Source organism: Populus alba, chromosome 19, assembly GCF_005239225.2.
Source record: "Populus alba chromosome 19, ASM523922v2, whole genome shotgun sequence".
Lineage (NCBI taxonomy): Eukaryota > Viridiplantae > Streptophyta > Magnoliopsida > Malpighiales > Salicaceae > Populus > Populus alba.
In genome coordinates this window covers 4664797-4685897 of record NC_133302.1, presented here as the reverse complement: position 1 = coordinate 4685897, position 21101 = coordinate 4664797, and the positions used below count along the sequence as shown (strand labels likewise).

Genomic DNA, 21101 nt, shown 5'->3' with positions numbered 1-21101 from the left:
GAGTAATAAGAGTTTATATTATACTTGTTTGAAGTACCATTAGTGGATCCTCTAACCTTGACATTTGTTTTTATCATTGTTTAATCCTTACGTTAATCTTTCATCTCAAAGTTCTCATTAATTTCTTCATCTTCTGCTTTTATTATTATTATTATTGTTATTATTTACATTCTGTCTATATTATATAATATATATCTTTGATCTTTTCATAAACTCAGTATATAGGCTGGAAACCTGTGACCCGATCTTTTAGATCATTCTCAGGTATAACAACGCCACGTACTGAGTATTATTATTGTTATTATTGTTGTTATTGTTGTTGTTGTTGTATTGTTATTTATAATTTATACAATTAACCTCTCTGTGGTTCGACCCCGGTCTTGCCGGGTTATTTATTACTTCGACACTCCTGCACTTGGGAAAAGACATCAATCTTTTGGTCGTGTCAAGTTTTTGGCGCCGTTGCCGGGGAGGTAAATTCTTGTATAAATTATAATACTTATTTTATTTTCTCTTTTCATTTTTTATTTTATTTAATTTTGCTTCATTTCTTTTCTTTTGTTTAGTTTTCTTCTCTTTTCTTTTCTTGCTTTTATTCTCTTCTTACACGTGCATGAGAGTTTGGTCACGTACATTAAGTGGTCGACTTTGTAGGGTATCCTCATCATTTTCAGAAAATATGGCCGAAGAAGATAATCAATCACTTCATAATGAGAATAATGAGAATAACCGTATGAGAACACTTAGAGACCACATGAATCCCACAAGAACAAGTGCTCCCTCATGCATAGTTTTTCCTCCTGATGCATCTCATTTTAATTTTAAGCCAGGCATTATTCAACTCCTACCTTCTTTTCATGGTTTAGACCTAGAAAATCCATACTTGCATTTAAGGGAATTTGAGGAGGTCTGTAATACCTATAATGACTCAAATTGTAGCATGAACACCATTCGATTAAAGCTTTTTTCCTTTTTCATTAAAAGATAAAGCTAAAACATGGCTACAAAAATTTGAGACCAGGATCCATTCGTGCTTGGGATGATATGCAACAACAATTTTTAAAGAAGTTTTTTCCATCTCACAGAACAAACTCTTTCAAAAGACAAATCATCACTTTCACTCAAAAGCCAGGAGAAACATTTTACCAATGTTGGGATAGGTATCGAGATTTGCTTAATACTTGCCCACATCATGGTTTTGAAACATGGAGATTGGTTTCACATTTTTATGAAGGTTTAACACCTAGAGATAGGCAAATGGTTGAATTGATGTGCAATGGAACCTTTGAAGATAAAGACCCTAATGAAGCAATGGAGTACCTAGACTTGCTAGCCGAAAATGCTCAAAATTGGGACACCACAGGTACTTATGAGGCACCAGGTAAAACTCAACCTCATACATCTAGTGGAGGTATGCACAACCTTAGGGAAGATCATGACCTCCAAGCCAAGTTTGCATCTTTAGCTAGAAAGGTCGAAGCACTTGAATTGAAAAAGAGTGGTCAATTAAAATCTGTTCAAGACATTGTGTGTCAAATCTGTGAAACCAATGAACACTCAACAAATGATTGTCCAACTTTGCCTTCTTTTAGGGAATGCCTCCATGAACAAGCCCATGCTTTAAACAGTTTCCAAAGACCCAACCATAACCCATACTCACAAACGTATAACCCTGGTTGGAGAAATCACCCAAATTTCAGTTGGAAGAGTGATAGCAACAATGCACAAACTTCACATCCACCATTTCAAGCACACCATAATTTCCAAAATTCTCATGGATATGCACCTCCTTATGCTCCACCTCCTAGAAGAAATTTTGAGGAAACATTGCATGCATTCATTGAAAAGCAGGAGACAATCAACACTCAACTTGCTCAAAGCATGACCGATTTTAAAGATGCTCTTGCAAAATTAACATCTGCTCTCAGTTTCCAAGAGAAAGGTAAGTTTCCTTCTCAACCACAGCAAAATCCAAAGGGGCAATACAATGCAAATGCAAGTAGTTCTGGAAGCCAACACATGGATCAAGTCAAATCAGTCATCACTTTTCGTAGTGGTAAGGTTATTGAAAAACCCATTCTTGAACCTTGTGAGAAAGATGATGAGTCTATCTCTGAGGGTAAGGAAGGGGTTGAACCTGAACATTACAAAGAAAAGGTTGATTCCCCGCCAGCACTTCCATTTCCTCATGCCATGACCAAACAAAGGAAAGTCAATCACAACTCTGAAATCTTTGAAACTTTCAAACAGGTAAGGATCAATATACCTTTGTTGGATGCTATTAAACAGGTTCCTTCTTATGCTAAATTTTTGAAAGATCTGTGCACTATGAAGAGAAAACTGAATGTGAAAAAGAAAGCCTTTTTAGCCGAACAAGTAAGTGCCATTCTTCAGAACAATAATGCTTTGAAATATAAAGACCCTGGTTGTCCTACAATTTCTTGCTTTATTGGAGAACATAAAATTGAAAGAGCTTTACTTGATCTTGGAGCTAGTGTGAATTTACTTCCATATTCAGTTTTTCAGAGTCTCAATCTAGGTGAGTTAAAACCAACCTCTGTAACTCTTTTACTCGCCGATAGATCTGTAAAAGTGCCTAGAGGAATAGTTGAGGATGTGTTAGTACAAGTTGATAAATTCATTTACCCTGTAGATTTTGTTGTCTTGGATACACAACCTGTTGAAGCATGTAATTCAATTCCTGTCATTTTAGGACGTCCATTTCTTGCCACTTCTAATGCATTGATTAATTGTAGGAATGGATTGATGAAGCTATCATTTGGAAACATGACATTGGAGATGAATATTTTCAACATTTACAAGCAACCTGGAGATGATAATGATTTACAGGAAGTGGACTTTATTGAAAAATTAGTTCATGATCAATTTCAAACCACTTCTAGTGAAACTGAGATTGATGAATCTGATGATTTGCAAATGGTCTACTTTCAGGAATCAAAGGCATGCAATTGGAGACCACAAATTGAAGAATTGCCACCACGATCAATTGAGCCCATACCTTCAAGTGTTCAACCACCAAAACCTGAATTGAAGCCGTTACCATTTAATCTCAAATACTCATTTTTGGGAGAAAATGAAACTTTTCCGGTAATAATCTCTTCCAAACTTAATACACATCAAGAAGGTAAGTTATTACAGACTCTGAAAATGCACAAAAATGCATTAGGATGGACCATAGCTGACATAAAAGGAATTAGCCCTTTGATTTGCACACACAGGATTTATTTGGAGGAAAAATGCTAAACCCTCTAGAGAAATGCAACGAAGGCTTAATCCTAATATGAAAGAAGTAGTGAAAAATGAAGTCATTAAGCTTCTAGATAATGGAATCATTTATCCTATTTCTGACAGCAAATGGGTAAGTCCTACCCAAGTTGTACCCAAAAAGTCTGGAGTCACTGTGATAACAAATGAGAAAAATGAGTTAATTCCAACTAGGACTGTTACGGGTTGGCGCATGTGCATTGACTATAGGAAACTTAATTCAATGACTAGAAAAGATCATTTCCCTTTACCTTTCATGGACCAAATCCTAGAAAGAGTTTGCAGGTCATGAATTTTATTGTTTCCTAGATGGTTATTCAGGTTACAATCAAATTGAAATTGCATTGGAAGATCAAGAGAAGACTACTTTCACATGTCCATTTGGTACTTTTTGCATATCCAAGGATGCCTTTTGGATTATGTAATGCACCAGCCACGTTTTCAAAGATGCATGCTTAGCATATTCAGTGATATGGTTGAACGTTTTCTTGAAATTTTTATGGATGATTTTTCTGTTTTTGGTGATTCATTTGATGATTGTTTGACTAAACTTAGAAAAGGTTTTTGAGCAGGTGTGAAGAGAAAAATCTTGTACTGAATTGGGAAAAATGTCACTTTATGGTAACAAACGGCATTGTACTTGGTCACATTGTTTCATCGAAAGGAATTGAGGTTGACAAATCTAAAATCGAGTTAATTGCCAACTTACCAACACCAAAATCTGTTAAGGATGTTAGATCATTCTTAGGACATGCTGGTTTTTTACAGAAGGTTCATCAAAGATTTTTAGTGTAATATCTAAGCCCTTGAGTAACCTTCTAACAAAGGATAATATTTTTGAATGGACTGAACATTGTGAGGAAGCCTTTGTTAAACTTAAAAACTTGCTTACTTCTGCTCCTGTCATTCAACCTCCTGATTGGTCATTACCTTTTGAAATAATGTGTGATGCTAGTGATTATGCCGTGGGTGCTGTCTTGGGACAAAGAAAAGATAAGAAACCTTATGTGATTTACTATGCAAGTAAAACTTTAAATAGTGCTCAAATGAATTACACCACCACTGAAAAAGAATTACTTGCAGTAGTATTTGCATGTGACAAGTTCAGATCTTATCTTGTTGGCTCACCTGTTGTTGTTTTTAGTGATCATGCAGCATTGAAATATCTTCTCTCTAAGAAAGATTCTAAGGCTAGATTGGTGCGGTGGATTTTGTTACTTCAAGAATTTGATATCACAATCAAAGACAAGAAAGGCACCGAAAATGTTGTCGTGGATCATTTGTCAAGATTGACAACCGATTCGAGATCTGACATTACACCAATCGATGACTACTTTCCTGATGAATCTTTATTTTCTGTCTCTACGATGCCTTGGTTTGCTAATATTGTTAATTTTCTTGTTTCAGGACAATTGCCAGCTCATTGGAGTACCCAAGACAAAAGAAAGTTCTTGAATGAAGTGAAGAACTTTTATTGGGATGACCCATATTTATTCAAATATTGTCCTGATCAAATATTTTGAAGATGCATTCCTGACAATGAGGTAAGTAGTGTCATTAAATTTTGTCATTCTGAGGCATGTGGGGGTCATTTCTCATCAAGAAAGACAGCTGCAAAAATCTTACAAAGTGGATTTTACTGGCCCACCATGTTCAAAGACTCACATGCATTCTGTAAGATTTGTGAAAATTGTCAAAAGTTGGGATCTATTTCAAAACGTCACATGATGCCTTTAAATCCTATTCTTGTCATTGAGATCTTTGACTGTTGGGGTATAGATTTCATGGGTCCATCTCCTCCATCATTTGGTTTCTTGTACATATTGGTCGCAGTAGATTATGTTTCAAAATGGATAGAGGCAATTCCAAGTCGAACCAATGATCACAAAACAGTGATAAAGTTTTTGAAAGAAAACATTTTAAGTCGATTTGGAATCCCTCGAGCCATGATAAGTGATGGTGGAACACACTTTTGCAACAAGCCATTTGAGTCTTTAATGAAGAAATATGGAATCACACATAAAGTTGCCACCCCTTATCATCCTCAGACAAGTGGACAAGTAGAGCTTGCTAATAGGGAGATCAAACAGATCTTGGAGAAAACAGTGAACCCTAATAGGAAAGACTGGTCTTTAAGACTTAATGATGCACTTTGGGCTTATCGAACTGCTTATAAAACATCATTAGGTATGTCACCTTATAGACTAGTCTATGGAAAACCATGTCACTTGCCTGTGGAAATTGACCATAAAGCTTATTGGGCTATTAAAGCTTTGAATTCAAGCCTTGATGATGCTAGTCAACTGCGAAAATTGCAAATAAATGAGCTTGAGGAAATAAGAAATGATGCATATGACAATTCGAAAATTCATAAAGCAAGAATTAAAGAGTTTCATGACAAGAAAATACTGAGAAAAACATTCAACGTTGGTCAAAAAGTCTTGCTTTATAATTCTCGACTCCATTTATTTCCTGAAAAACTAAGATCAAGATGGACCGGTCCTTTTATTGTGAAGCATGTGTATCCATATGGGGCCTGTGATATTGAGAATCCAAAGAATGGCAATGTTTTCAAGGTAAATGGGCATCGTTTGAAAGTTTATTTTGACAATGTTTCGGTTGAAAATGACTCTATTGAATTGAGTGATCCTGTATATAAAGATTGATTCTTTTTCTCACATTGTTTTGTGTTTTTTTGTATCTATTGTTTTGCTAGTCTCTCTTTCACCCCGGTCAAATGGCGGATAACGGTACTCCGTGACTTAAGTCGGTTCTTTCAGTTTCCCAAATAACTGATATCTGTATATATTTGTATAATTCTTAGCTCTTTCTTCCTTCTTTGAATCTCTTCTCTAATTCTCTTTTGAAAATGGACACCACTCTTGAAAAGTTGAAAAGGTATTTTCCCGCTTTGCCTCCAAATGCGATTAATAAAATTTACCGTGCTAGGTGTGCAAGATTGAGGTTGTTAATGAATCATGGAATTCTTGAAGATATTCGTTGGTTAATTGAAGCAAAGGTTCGATTATCAGGTGAGTCCTCCAATTCTTTCATTTCACACATGCCTGGAACAGGTAAAAGCACTTTTGCAAAGAAACGTCGTGCAAAACGACTGAAAGTCTATCACAGATGTGCCAGATGGACTTGTAATACGACATGTCGTTCTTTAGGAATGGTATCTGTAAACCGTGAAGATAAGATACAATTCATTAAGGATGCCCTGAGTAAGGGGTCTTTAGATAATCTTTTGTTGACCCTTGAGACGCATCCTAGTGGAGATGTGCATCGTGTAATTCATGATTTATGGCCACAATTCCATAAAGAACATGATCGACTTAGTCTTGGGAATCTGACTAAAAAAGACCCTGTTTGCCAGTTTTTAAGAAAACTGGATGGGAAGCCTATCCCCGACCCATAAAGGGCGTTTAAGCCGTTCTTGGACGTAAAACCAAGGGAAGATGTGAGCCACAATCACAACTACCTGTACATACATGCTTTTTCAAAATAAATAATTAATAAAGAGAGAGAGAGAGAGTTTGTGAGACTACAGCTGGCCTACATATAGGTGGTATGATTGCATTTTCACTTTTTCATCTATAAATTCTTCTCTTCCTTCCCTTCATTTCTACTCATCCCATACATTCATCAAATATAGAAGTGTGTAGAAATGGCAGGTTCCTCAAGTCATCAGATAAGAAATATTTGTGTTTTCGGTGGATCCAGTTCTGGGAAAGAAAAAGAGTTTTTAGAATCAGCAAATCATCTTGGTCGGGTACTAGCTGAGAGAGAGATTCATTTAGTGTATGGGGGAGGCAGCCTTGGGTTAATGGGAGGTGTGTCAATGGCTGCATTTTTAGGAGGCAGTCAAGTTTTGGGGGTTGTCCCCAAAGCTTTAGCAACTGGGACATCATTGGAAAAACAATTGGAGAGGAACTACAGGTCCCAACAATGTCTGACCGACTGAATACCATGTTTAGCCATGCTGATGCCTTCATTGCCTTACCAGGAGGTTTGGGCACATTGGAAGAAATCTTTCATATTTCATCTTGGGCCCAACTGCACATTCATCATAAACCTATAGGTTTGTTAAATGTTAATGGTTTTTATGATAAGTTGCTGTCTTTCCTTGATCAAGCTGTGGAACAGGAATTTCTAACATCTTCGGCACGACAAATCATAATCTCTGCTGCTACTGCTGAACAATTGATTGACCAACTACAATCTTTCATCCCTATCATTGATCCCTGCATGAGTCGCCTAGATTGGTCAACTAAGGAAAGCCGTAAAAAGCTTAGATTAGATTTGAGCCTTCATCTGTGAAAACTTGTGTCTTTTGGTTTTATTAATAGCATATTATTTTGTTTTGTTACTTCTTATGTTTGTTTAAGTGTGTTTCAGGTTTGTCATTGTTCACTGTTTCAGGTGATGTCTTCTATACTCTATCTTTCTACCTTCGAACATTGAGGACAATGTCTCGTTTTGGTTGGGGGGAGAGGGTAGTAGTTTAAAAAAAAAAAAATACTAACTTGCTAACTGTTTTTGCTATTATTAAAACCATTTGACAAAATTGTTATTAGGATGGCAGAGTATGGAATCAATTTTATTGGCTCTAGAGACGCATCTTAGTAAGTTTCATTACCAAGGTCTATCATAATACTTCTTGAAATATTCAGGTTTACAAACTCTCACATTATTATCACTTGATTCTGCTCCTATACTCATTTAACAAGTATTATTAAACCTTCATTTTCACACACACACTTTAACATATGATTGTGGGTTGCACATTGGATTATTACATTAATTATGTTCTATTGTTGAAGGTAACAACTAAGGGAAAAGGATAGTATATAATTTGCAAAAAAAAAAAAAGAAAAAAAAAGAAAAAAAAAAGATAGTATTGATGATAATAAAACGTGGATAAGTTTGGTTTCGTAGCCTCCCTAACCTAAGCAATTAAGCCCGAAGGGGTGTTTTAACACCTAATACCCTAAAGTCAACTGACTTGGGAGCTATTGGCCCAAAGCTTGTTACATGGGTTAAGGAGAAAAGCTTAAGGGAATCAAACATTGCACTATCTACGTATCAGTATCTGCAACCCGAGTTGTTAAGCTCGTAGGGGTGTCTCAACACCTAATGCCCTAAGACCAACTAGTCTGGGAGTCATTAGCCTAAAACTCGTTACATGGGTTAAAGATACATTGTGTTTTAAGTTGTATGTGTATATAAAAAAAAATTAAAAAAAAAAATAATCCCAACCCTAAGGAAGTTCACCTTAAACATTTGAACATAATATTGTTTTCTTCCAACAAAAGCCCCATCATCTATGTTTTCATTGAGCACACAAGAAGAAGGTTTATTAATATCTTGTTTAAGAAGTATGAAGCAGGAATATATATTTTTAATGAGAGTTTGTTTATCTGGATAGATTAATGGAAGTTGAATGATGAATGTCTTGCTTTGTGGAACTTGCAAATTGTTTCTTTATTTTAACGCTTTAGATTACTAGGGACTAGTAATAAGCTGGTTGGGGGGTGTGATTAGTACTTAAAAGTGCATGTTTATCAAGGTTTTATATCATCATTTTGCACTTGAAGTATCAATAACTCCTTAACTAAAGCATGTTTTATAATAACAAGTTTGATATTATAAGATACCTTAATTTATGGTAAATGCTCATTTTAAATGCAGGACTATCACATAAATAAAAGGATTGATTGATGAGTTTAAGCATTGAAAGTTAAAGGACAAAGAGATGGCCAAAACTTAGAAAAGAGATGTCGGTGCAGTCCAAACCGGAACATTGCTCGGTAATTGGATCATATCTGGAGCTCTAGATTTCGGATTTAGGTCCACTTTATATGGATGGAAAGGTAAGACAAAGGCCTACAACTTTCATGAGGAGCCTAAGATTTGAAAAGGTCGTTTTGAAGTCCAAATTGAAGGAACAACGAAGAAGTCCGAAGCTGTCCTGCAGCCCAAACACTATTTAGTGTTCAGCCCATATCTTGAGTTCTAGAAGTCCAAATGACCTCATCTTTTTTTTGTTGGAAAGCTGAGACAATTTCCTAGAACATTCTTTGAGGATTCTGGGCAAATTATGATGTTAGCAATGACGTCTTGATCAGACAAGAAGATAAGGATTGTTATCTAGTCAAGATGTGGCCACCCACTCATCAATTAGTCAACAAATCAATAGTTCCAAATTTTGGCCTATAAAGGAGGCACTTACCATGTATTGAGGCATCTTGGTGTTCAGATCAAGATCATGCTATTGCTTTCTCTCTTTGTATTGCTTATGTCTTGCTTTATTAATATCAAGTTTATGCACTTCATTTCCTTTCCTTTACTTAGTTAACCTCTTTCTCATTTATGTTCTTATCTTGTTCATTTATGTTTCTTTCTTTCATTATGTTCAGCTAAGTTAATTATGTCAAGGTGAAAAGGGTACACTAATGGTGTAAGAATAAGTATAATATAAACTTACATGGACCTTAACGTTGGATACTAACATGTTTTATATTTGTTATCTTGTTTACTTTTAATACTTTGCTTGTTAAATGGTTAATCTAGATTTATGTTGTATAATATTTGGTACAACAAATACTTGGCACTTTCATAGCCCATACTGTAGGGTTTAACCGACACCTGAGCTATGAAAGGAACTTGATTTGTTGTTAACATAAGTTATAATCATGAATGCCTGCCAACATTTACAAGTATTAGCTTTATTCGAATAAGATAATTAATGTAATCATGTTAACAATTTATAATCTGATTGGAACCTCCTTTATGTGTGGTTTCCAATTGAGTAATAAGAGTTTATATTATACTTGTTTGAAGTACCATTAGTGGATCCTCTAACCTTGACATTTGTTTTTATCATTGTTTAATCCTTACGTTAATCTTTCATCTCAAAGTTCTCATTAATTTCTTCATCTTCTGCTTTTATTATTATTATTATTGTTATTATTTACATTCTGTCTATATTATATAATATATATCTTTGATCTTTTCATAAACTCAGTATATAGGCTGGAAACCTGTGACCCGATCTTTTAGATCATTCTCAGGTATAACAACGCCACGTACTGAGTATTATTATTGTTATTATTGTTGTTATTGTTGTTGTTGTTGTATTGTTATTTATAATTTATACAATTAACCTCTCTGTGGTTCGACCCCGGTCTTGCCGGGTTATTTATTACTTCGACACTCCTGCACTTGGGAAAAGACATCAATCTTTTGGTCGTGTCACCTTGGCCTCTGATTTATGCAATTTAGCCCTCAATTGATTAATAAACTTTCAATTTCTTCAATTAGGCCCCTGAACCGAATAATTGCAGCCCCTCCATTTACGCGCCTCTTCCAATTTGGTCCCTGGTTTTGGATTTTCTTAATTAAATCCCTAATTGGCCCTTAAACTTCAATATTTATGCAATTAAACCCCTGATTTTCTCCTCAAAATTCAAATTTTCCTTCTCCATAGGGCTTTCATCCTTTAAGAATATTTGTCAAAAATTCAATCCTTGTATTTTTAAAATTCCTTGACCATTTTTCTGACTGTTTTCTGAGCGCTTCTGCCTCCTGTTATTTTTTCTAACCTCTTTTGGCTATTTATTTTATTTTTCATGGGGACCCAAAAATGGGTTACAACAGATGCCCCCTTTTTATAATACTTACGGAGCATGGATTTTGCGCAGTAAGTGTTATAAAGATAAACCCAAAACAACAATCCTGAAACTGATCTGGTCGGAGCTTAAATGATCTGAAACTTTGTCTTTTACAACAATCCTCCTTAGCCCAAAAACTATTATCAAAACTTAGTCATCCCGAGATCCTTGTCCGGTGATCCTCTGAATTCTTACTTTAGTTTGATCAACATGGAAATCCATCCGAGATCCCATCTGGTGATCTCCTTTAACCTTTAAACCCATCTGGCGATTCCTTTACCCATAACCAATACAAAAAAAATGTGTGTGTGGTCTCATTATGATGGGTGACCAGCCCGAGTGGAAAAGGGAAAGAGTGGTCTCATTCTTTGGGTGACCAACCCAGGGGGAAGAATGGCCTCATTATTATGGGTGACCTACCCAGGTAAAAAAAAGATGAAGAATGGTCTCATTGTATGGGTGACCCAGAAAAATAATGGTCTCATTGTATGGGTGACCTACCCGAGAAAAATGATGGTCTCATTGTATGGGTGACCTACCCGAGAAAAATAATGGTCTCATTGTATGGGTGACCTACCTAAGAAAAATAATGGTCTCATTGTATGGTCTCATTGTATGGGTGACCTACCCAAGAAAAATGATGGTCTCATTGTATGGGTGACCTACCCGAGAAAAATGATGGTCTCATTGTATGGGTGACCTACTCAGGGGGAATAATGGTCTCATTGTATGGGTGACCTACCCAGGGGGAAGAATTCTTAGTAAACTCCATGCTTTTCTAAGAAATGGTTTCAATATGAGGTCCCTTCTGGCGACCTTCCTTGATGAATGTCGAAGTACGAGATCCCTTCTGGCGATCTCAAATAACTTGGAATCCCATCTGGCGATTCCTTTTATTCAAAGCTGAAATATTAGGTTCCTTCTGGCGACCTTCATCGAAATATGAGATCCCTTCTGGCGATCTCCTTTAGCCAAACAACTTGGAATCCCATCTGGCGATTCCTTTTATACCAAAGCTAAAATTTGAGGTCCCTTCTGGCGACCTCCATTGATGAATATCGAAAACGAGACCCCTTCTGGCGATCTCAAACAACTTGGAATCCCATCTGGTGATTCCTTTTATTCAAAGCTGAAATATGAGGTCCCTTCTGGCGACCTCCATCGAAATACGAGATCCCTTCTGGCGATCTCAACAACTTGGAATCAAATCTGGCGATTCCTTTTATAAAAAAGCTGAAATTTGAGGTCCCTTCTGGCGACCTCCATCGAAATACGAGATCCCTTCTGTCGATCTCAACAACTTGGAATCCCATTTGGCGATTCCTTTTTACCGAATGCTATTGATGTTGTTCTTCCTGCTGGCAGGGTTTGAAAACCATTATCTTCTCTTCTTGTTGTTCTAGAATCAACTCAATGATTCTTTCTTCGTCCATAATCTTGTTGGAATGCGCTAAGATCTCCTCCTGTAACGATCCAAAAAAAACATATATGCAATGATTTATGATTAGATGCAATGCATGCATTTATACCTGGTTTTGAAACATAGGTCCCAACCTCTTCTTCTAGTTCATGAGACTCCCTCTTAACATGAACTTGCTTTTAAAGTCGTATGCTGGATTTATCTCTCGTGTTGCCTATCATATTTTTGGAGAAGAAGTCTTTGACTTTCTTCAAGTAGTCCTTTTCTCAAAATGTATGACTTGTATTTGCCTCTTTGTCATGCTTTTGTCAAATGCTTTAGCTTGGTTTTCAAATCTATAGGCTTTCATCCAATTTTAAACACGTAAAACTTTTCATAAAACATCTCGTCTTGCCCCCAGTATAGGGGTGCGATCCTAGTCTGGGCTTTTATATAGAGAAGTAATTCATTCAGCTAGTGATAAACTTTTTTAGTGAATGAAGAGATAATGATTTTTTTTTTCAAAATGCATATAGACTCTATTCTTTAAAAGACAATTATAAAGTGACCACTTAAACATTTATCCATGCAATTCATTATGCTATCAATGATAGGGTTGTACTTTAGGGTTAGCTTTTCTTAAATTTCATATTAAACCATTTTATGATACTTTCTTTGTAACCACTCAAACTTGTTCAAAAAATGCATAAACTCATCATTTATTTAAAGAAAAGGTAGGCTCAAAGACAAACACAAAATCTGGCTGACATCATGAGCCCTGATTGCCCACTAGAGAAAATAAAAGCAATGACAAAAGCAAATGACAAAAACATGCTAAGGCAAATAAAGTTGTTTTACATTTTGAAAACTACGAGAAGTTCTTGGGTCAACCCGTTCTGAAACTTCTTCTAGTGTGTGGAAAGTCAACCGAGGCAATGCTTCATCTTCCTTCCCCACTTGCGTTTCCTTGTCTTCTCCTTCGATCTCGCCTTCTTCATTATTGACGATTCTTGACCAAGGTTTTCCAACCCTTTATCCCCTATCACTTTTGTCATGACCAGGCAATGAATTTGAACTGATATTGGGTGTGTCTTCAAATGACACCCATCCTATCTTGATGAGCTTCAACAACTTGTTCTTGAAACCATAGCACGTTTCAAGACAATGCCCGGGAATACCAGCATGGTACTCGCAAGTCAACTCGGGCTTAAACCAGATGGGGAATGGTGGCTGTAGTGGTAATGTAGGGATAGGAGCTATTTGTCCAATGCTCAGTAGTTTGGCATATATGTCCTTCAGAGGCATGGGTAATGGCGGTAGTTGTTCTGAAATGTATCTTGTGTTTGGTCTTTGGTGGTTGTTTTGGGTGTTTGACTGGCCATTTGCTCGATTAGGGGAAAAAGGTTTGTTAAAGTTTATGTGGGCCACATGAGAGGTAGGTATTTGTGGGTTATATGAATCCGTTATCTTGTCATTGGACCCACCTTCAAAGTTGTTAACGGGACCTTTCAATTTTCTTCCGAAAAAACACTTTGTCTCCAATGGTTCAATTATGCGTCCAGCTTTAATCCCTTGCTCTATTCTTTCCGCTATGCGTACAGCATCATAGAAATGTTGAGATGAGCTACCCATTAAATGCTCATAGTAGGGCGCCTTGAATGTATTGGCGAACAAAGTCACCATCTCCGTTTCTATCAAAGGGGGTTGCACATGTGTGGCCTCGTCCCTCCATCTTTGCGCATAAGCCCTTACTGACTCTTGGCTTCTCTTTTCCATTGACATAAGGCTTGTTCGATCTGGAGCAATTTCCAAATTGAACTTGTATTGCTTAAGGAAAGCCTCAACTAAATCCTTCAATTTCTTGATCTTGGCATTATCCAGCCTCATGTACCAACTTAGCGCCGACCCCGATAGACTGTCTTGGAAAAAGTAGATCAGTAACTTATCGTCATGAATCACCTCAGCCATCTTATTGTAATAAGATCGAAGGTGAGTGTTTGGGCATTCCAACCCAGTGTACTTTATAAACTCCGGTATCCTAAAATCTTTTGGTACCGTGATGTTTGGTACCAAGCATATTTCAGACGCTCGCATGGGGTCAAACCAGTCATTTCCCTCGATTGCTCTTAACCTTTCTTCCAAGGCCGATATCTTGTCATCGTTCATAAATCTGGTGGACCTATTATCAGAAGGCCCATCTACAGAGATGTGAGCTTGAGGGGGCTGAATGGGAATGGTAGGCGCAAAGTGCTGCCCCGTCACTGAATCTGCCCCCAAGTTCGGAGATACCCTCGGGACATGAACTGACGGTGCTCCTATAGGTGGTTGGGTAGATGTTCCCTCCCCGTTCTTGGCTCTTAAAAGTTGCTCCAGTAGATTGGTCAGTCGAGAAACTTCATTTTTCACAGATTCCAACTCGGTCTGGTAGCGGGATTCTAGGATGGCCCTCTCTTCATTCTCCATTCTTGATCTTAAACGGGTTTGATGGACTCTGGGTGTGGGACCTATGTTTCACGATCTGGAATGCATATGATAATTTATAAAAAAAAAAATGCGTGACGAAAATGTGATGCATAAGTGATGCACGATATTGCAAAAAAGATACATAACCTAAGGACAAGCTCTATTTAATAAGTGAGAGTGGGTAGTTTTCTTTCTATCTAGTCTTGAAGGTTCTCATATCTGCCCAGTGACGTTCTTCGTAAAGACAGTATGGGGGCTTTGCAAGGAATAGCTAAGACACGTATGTCCGCCATTACCAAGCAGGCACTCGGATATGAGTTGGGTGTTTCACGCATTTAAACCCTGACCGATAGTCTTAGGGTAAATCGCTAATTCCCCACTTAACTTAAGGCTTGTGTGTGCTTCTCAAAAATAAAAGCAAGTGATGCATAAGACAATTTTATACAATGCATAAGTAATACGCGTAAAATAAAAAAAACCAATATGTAAATAAACGGAAAGGCATATTAACAATAAACACACGAAAACACAAACAAATCAGACAAAAACAAAGCTTAGTCTACAAGGTCCCCAGTGGAGTTGCCATTCTGTCGCACCCCAAAAACAAATATTTGCGATTTGCGGGTTCGATTGGCGAATTTTTTTTATTTTTTATTTTTTGGAGTCGCCACCTAGTATTTTGGTCACTAGGAACCCTAACTGGTCTCAGAGATCGGGTACGGAGACTGGTTGCGTAAAGGGAAGGTATTAGCACCCCAAATACGCCCTACCTAAGGTAAGCTGCATTGTTTTATTGTCTGATAAAAAAAAAAACTAAGGTGTTATGGTGTTTTCCTAGTTGTTGGTCTGTTTATGGTTCAAGAAAAATCCTCCTCGGATAAGGAGATCTTTATCTTATCGGGTAAAAAATCCTAACCGTTTCTAACGTCCATACCAAAATTTTATTAATAATATTTAGGAATACGTTTACGTATAAATTCGTAATCCCAAATACTAAAAGAAAACAAAAAGATTTTTTTAGAATTTTTGAAATATTGGCCTAGTTTTCATGGCTTGAATAAACTGGTTATTAAAGCCAAAATGCATGCTAATACATATATTGTTTTGAAAATTTTCTTTGTTATGTGAAAAATATGATGTTATAATATTTATATATACATAGAATTTTTTTGAAAGCAAAAACATTTTTTTATTCTGAAAATCTTTGATATTTTGACGAAAACCGGGTATTTTTAACACTGGTTTTGCATCTTTACGATATAAAAATACAAACCAACATTAAACCACTTTGACAAAAATATGCAGAAAAATCAACAATATTTTTTTATCATTTTTCAAAATATTTTTTTATCATTATTATATTTTATATATATATATACATATATACACACATATATTATAACATATTATAATATATAATATATATAATATAAAAAACAATTCGGGCTGGGCCGGCCCAAATAAACGGGCCGGACTCAGCTCAACAAGGAAAGGTTGGGCCGAACTCGGCCCAACCGAAAATTCTTCTTCAGTCTGGGCCAGAACCGGCCCAGACGTGCAGGGGCTGGGCCAGCATCGAGCTGGCCCAGCGTTAGCAGCCCAGCGGGGGGGGGGGGGAGAATTATTTTTCTCCCCCCCGCCTCCTGCATGCAACATGCAGGAGGCAAGGCTGCCACGAAAAGAATGCAGGGGAGAAGAAATGGGTGCCTGGCGTGGAGGCGGTCGCTGGTGGAGCTGCGGTGGCGTGGCTCGCGTACGGCGACACCGTTCTGGTCTTCCTTTTTTTTTTTTTTTTTTTATATATGAAACGGCGTCGTTTTGGATAAAACGCGCCGTTTCATTTAAATGGGCCAAACTTCAAATCAGCCCTCCAAATTCGGTCCTCGCCCCTATTGTTGGCCGCCTTTTTCACTTTGGTCCTTGGCCTCTGATTTATGCAATTTAGCCCTCAATTGATTAATAAACTTTCAATTTCTTCAATTAGGCCCCTGAACCGAATAATTGCAGCCCCTCCATTTACGCGCCTCTTCCAATTTGGTCCCTGGTTTCGGATTTTCTTAATTAAATCCCTAATTGGCCCTTAAACTTCAATATTTATGCAATTAAACCCCTGATTTGACCCAATAAATTCCTAAAAAATATATTTTGGCCCCAGAACTTAAATTTCTTCTAATTAAAGCCCAAATTGACTTAAAAATCAATTTTTCTTGCAATCAAATCTTCTATAAATTCAAATAAAAATCCAATTAAATCCATAAACATCTAAATTTGGGCTTTTCTCCTCAAAATTCAAATTTTCCTTCTCAATAGGGCTTTCATCCTTTAAGAATATTTGTCAAAAATTCAATCCTTGTATTTTTAAAATTCCTTGACCAATTTTCTGACTGTTTTCTGAGCGCTTCTGCCTCCTGTTATTTTTTCTAACCTCTTTTGGCTATTTATTTTATTTTTTATGGGGACCAAAAATGGGTTACAACAAATAGGTTTAACACTCTCCAATGTTCTACTCTCATGTCTGCTATGCCAATCTTATATGTCATAATTGTTTTACCACAGATAGCCCCTTTGCTTTTGCTTCACTATCATCCCAGATCAAAGTTATATTCATCATTTTACAAGGGAAGAGCTATCTCTCTGTGCCATCTGCTACAAGATCATAGCAATGGTCCTGGAATATTTATAGGTTGAAGATTTAAATGGCTGTGGAATGCAGTTCAACTAATTGAAGTGGCCTGTCTGAGTTTATTTTTTTCGTTTTTTTCCTTGTTTCACCATTTCTGTTGGCACACTGTGCTTGCTTGGTGTTACATTTCCTTGGTAATGCTCTAATTAAAAATGGCATTTGTCTAGAAGTATTTTGTGTATTGTAACTAACAAGTTTCAGTGCCTTTGGAGTGCTAAAGCTTGTTGAGCAGCAGTTCATTGTGTATACTCTTATGTATCAAGTCATTTTTTTTTTTTCCTGAAAAGCTTTTCAAAAATATGTTATGACGGCATTTGGAAGAATTCTTTATAGCTGTTATTAACAAATGTATTGGACTTTGTTTTTGGGATGTAGTTACAGAGATGACCTGACTAGATCTTAATGGTGGGTTGGCCGTCGGTGGTTCAGAATTTGTGCCGGTTAATGATAAACTGTGTTAGTGATGCTGTAATGAGTTATTTTAAGTTGTTATTGACATAAAGAAGATGAAACTGAAAACTTGATGAAGTGTGTCGGCAGATTATCTCCTGATACATTGCTCATTGTCCAGGGTTCTTAGTGTTTTAGTTTGGATTTGCTTGGAATTATATTAATATTGTCCTGAAAATTTAATGTCATTCGGAAGGATGACGCAGTAACTTGCACAAATTAAAAGAGGCAAGAGGAGATGGCTTGGGAAATTGTCTATGCGTTTTTGATATACTGGCGAGAAATAGAACATTTTCTTGGTTGAAGGTTTACATGCACCGTGAAAATGTGTCTGGTGTTTGTGTTTGTTTTTGTTGCCTGGAAGAGGCTCATCTTGTTGTCTAAACCGAAAGGTATCATGAAATTGATGTTTAAACACATGGTAGGAGTTACATTTTTCTGTTTATGCAACGTGTAGTTCTGATTTGTCGTTTATGTTATATTATTTCACATTTGCGCTGAAGAACAAACAGGAGCAGTTGTTATTAACATTAATAGCGTTTGGTATTGTGTAGCTTTCACATTTTGTCTAATCAGAGAAAAAAAAATTGCATTAGTGAAATAGCTTTTGGTTTTGTATTGGGTTCAATACATAATTGTTTTTTTTTTTTTTTGTAGAAACTAAAATAATCTTTTTTGTTAATAAAAACTTACTTTTCATTTATTTTACTTGTAAAAATTTATCGATTTTAACCAAATACAATCTTTTAAATCTATTTTTTTTTAAATGGAATTGGGACAATATTTGCGATAATTAAGAGAGTAACTTAATTAAAAAGCTAACATGGTCGACCTCATTTTTTTTTCTTTCTGTTGAAGTCTTTTTTTTTTTATGGATGTAGAAATTCTATCACTTCTAACTCTTTATTTTATATGCTCAGCTACTGATACGACGTCAGCCATTGAAAAATTAAGCCTCTGTTGGGATCATCTGAGGTTTTTAATTTTGTGCATCAGACGTGATGTCAGCTTCAGACAGGTGCTTTTCCAACTTCACATCTACTTTCTGGGACTGACTTGTGGCCATTGAATCTTGCTTTCCACAACAGTATGTGGAGACTTCCTGTTCATGAATTGAGAGGCCATTGAATCTTGCTTTCCACAACGGTATGTGGAGACTTCCTGTTCATGAATTGAGAGGCCATTGAATCTTGCTTTCCACAACAGTATGTGGAGACTTGTTCATGAATTGAGAGGCCATTGAATCTTGCTCTCCACTTCCTGTTCATGAATTGAGAGGCCATTGAATCTTGCTTTCCACAACGGTATGTGGAGACTTTGTTCATGAATTGAGAGGCCATTGAATCTTGCTTGCCACAACGGTATGTGGAGACTTCCTGTTCATGAATTGAGAGGTTATTTAAGGTTGTGGTAGGTATTATTTTTAAAAATATTTTTAAAAGAAATATATTAAAATAATTTTTTTTTTATTTTTAAAAATTATTTTTTTTTATTTGTCATTCGGAAGGATGACGCAGTAACTTGTACAAATTAAAAGAGGCAAGAGGAGATGGCTTGGGAAATTGTCTATGCGTCTTGATATACTGGCGAGAAATAGAACATTTTCTTGGTTGGAGGTTTACATGCACCGTGAAAATGTGTCTGGTGTTTGTGTTTGTTTTTGTTGCCTGGAAGAGGCTCATCTTGTTGTCTAAACCGAAAGGAAAATGAAGCCTACATGCAATGCACATAGTTATCTAACTGGAAAATGAAGCCTTTATTGAGACCATCTGAGAAAGGAACAGTTTTTTAATTTTGTGCATAAGACATGTTGTCAGCTTCAGGACACGTGCATTCATTTTTACAAGTTCACGCCTACTTTCTAGGATTGATTTGAGTAATAAGAGTTTATATTATACTTGTTTCAAGTACCATTAGTGGATCCTTTAACCTTGACATTTGTTTTTATCATTGTTTAATCCTTACATTAATCTTCCATCTCAAAGTTCTCATTAACTTCTTCCTCTTCTTCTTTACTACTACTACTACTACTATTATTATTATTTACATTCTTGTTATATTTTATGTACATTAAGTATGCTCTATGTTTGATCAAGGATCCTGACACTGTTGGTCTTGCCTTGTTCATTCGCATCAGAAATCTGTTTATATTATATAATATATCTCTTTGATCTTTTCATAAACTCAGTATATAGGCTGAAACTTGTGATCCGATCTTTTAGATCATTCTCAGGTATAACAACGCCACGTACTGAGTATTACTATTATTATTATTATTATTATTATTACTATTAATATTATTATTACTATTACTGTCGCACGTCACCCCGCGCGGCGATCGACTGTCGATTTTTCGTTTGTTTGCTTGATTTGGTTCTTGGGAGTCGCCACCTAGTATTTATTGAAGGTTACTAGGAAACCTGGATTTACTGGTCGTTGTCAAAGATTCATGGGTAAGTGACTGATTGTGGCTAGGGAAGGTATTAGCACTCCTAGCGCACCCTACCTGAGGTAAGCTGCTTTGCGGTTTGAAGTGATTTAAAAATCTAAAATATTAATCAAATTCTAAAGGCTTTTGATAAATCAGTTATTAAATCCCAAAATATATGTAGAAACTTTCTTATATTTTTCATGAAAAATACAACTTATACAGTAATTTTGCCCATAATTCATATGTTATACTGTTCAGAATCTCGGAATATGCTCCAGGGACCAATTTGTAATTTTCCAAAGTTTGGGGACTAAACTGTAATTTTCACAAATTAAGGGATCAAATTGAATTTTCGTCATCTTCAACCTCCAGTCCAGGATTTTAGCAGAAACCTACTGTTCTCTCCTGATTTTTAACTCAAAATTCACCATTCAAATAAAATCATAACTAAAAATCATCAATCTTTCAATTCAATCTCTCAAAATCATCCAAATAATCAAACACCCACAATAATCAACCCCTAACATTCAATTTAATTCATCAATTAAAACCAAAACACAAACTTCATAACCCTAACATTCATCAAAACCAAAATTAAAGCTTAATTAACACATATTTATATATAATCTTACCTTTTTACTTATTTCCTCAAATTCCTTTCCTTTTTCCCCTTACTTTCCCCTCCTTTCTCTTCGTCTTCTTCTTTCTCACTTCACT

General features: G+C 36.3%; 1 protein-coding gene and 1 pseudogene across 1 annotated transcript in view; both read left to right on the top strand.

The window, feature by feature from the left end:
• Positions 1 to 17826, top strand: part of LOC118034666 (serine/threonine-protein kinase ATG1t) — a 75634-nt gene extending 57808 nt beyond the window's left edge. The window contains exon 9 of the mRNA XM_073406912.1: positions 17304 to 17826. The gene's annotated coding sequence lies outside the window, so the exon portion shown is untranslated. The remainder of the gene's footprint in view (positions 1 to 17303) is intronic.
• The window catches only part of LOC118034667 (serine/threonine-protein kinase ATG1t-like), a 43815-nt pseudogene extending 25989 nt beyond the window's left edge, over positions 1 to 17826 (top strand).
• Positions 17827 to 21101: the final 3275 nt, after the last annotated feature.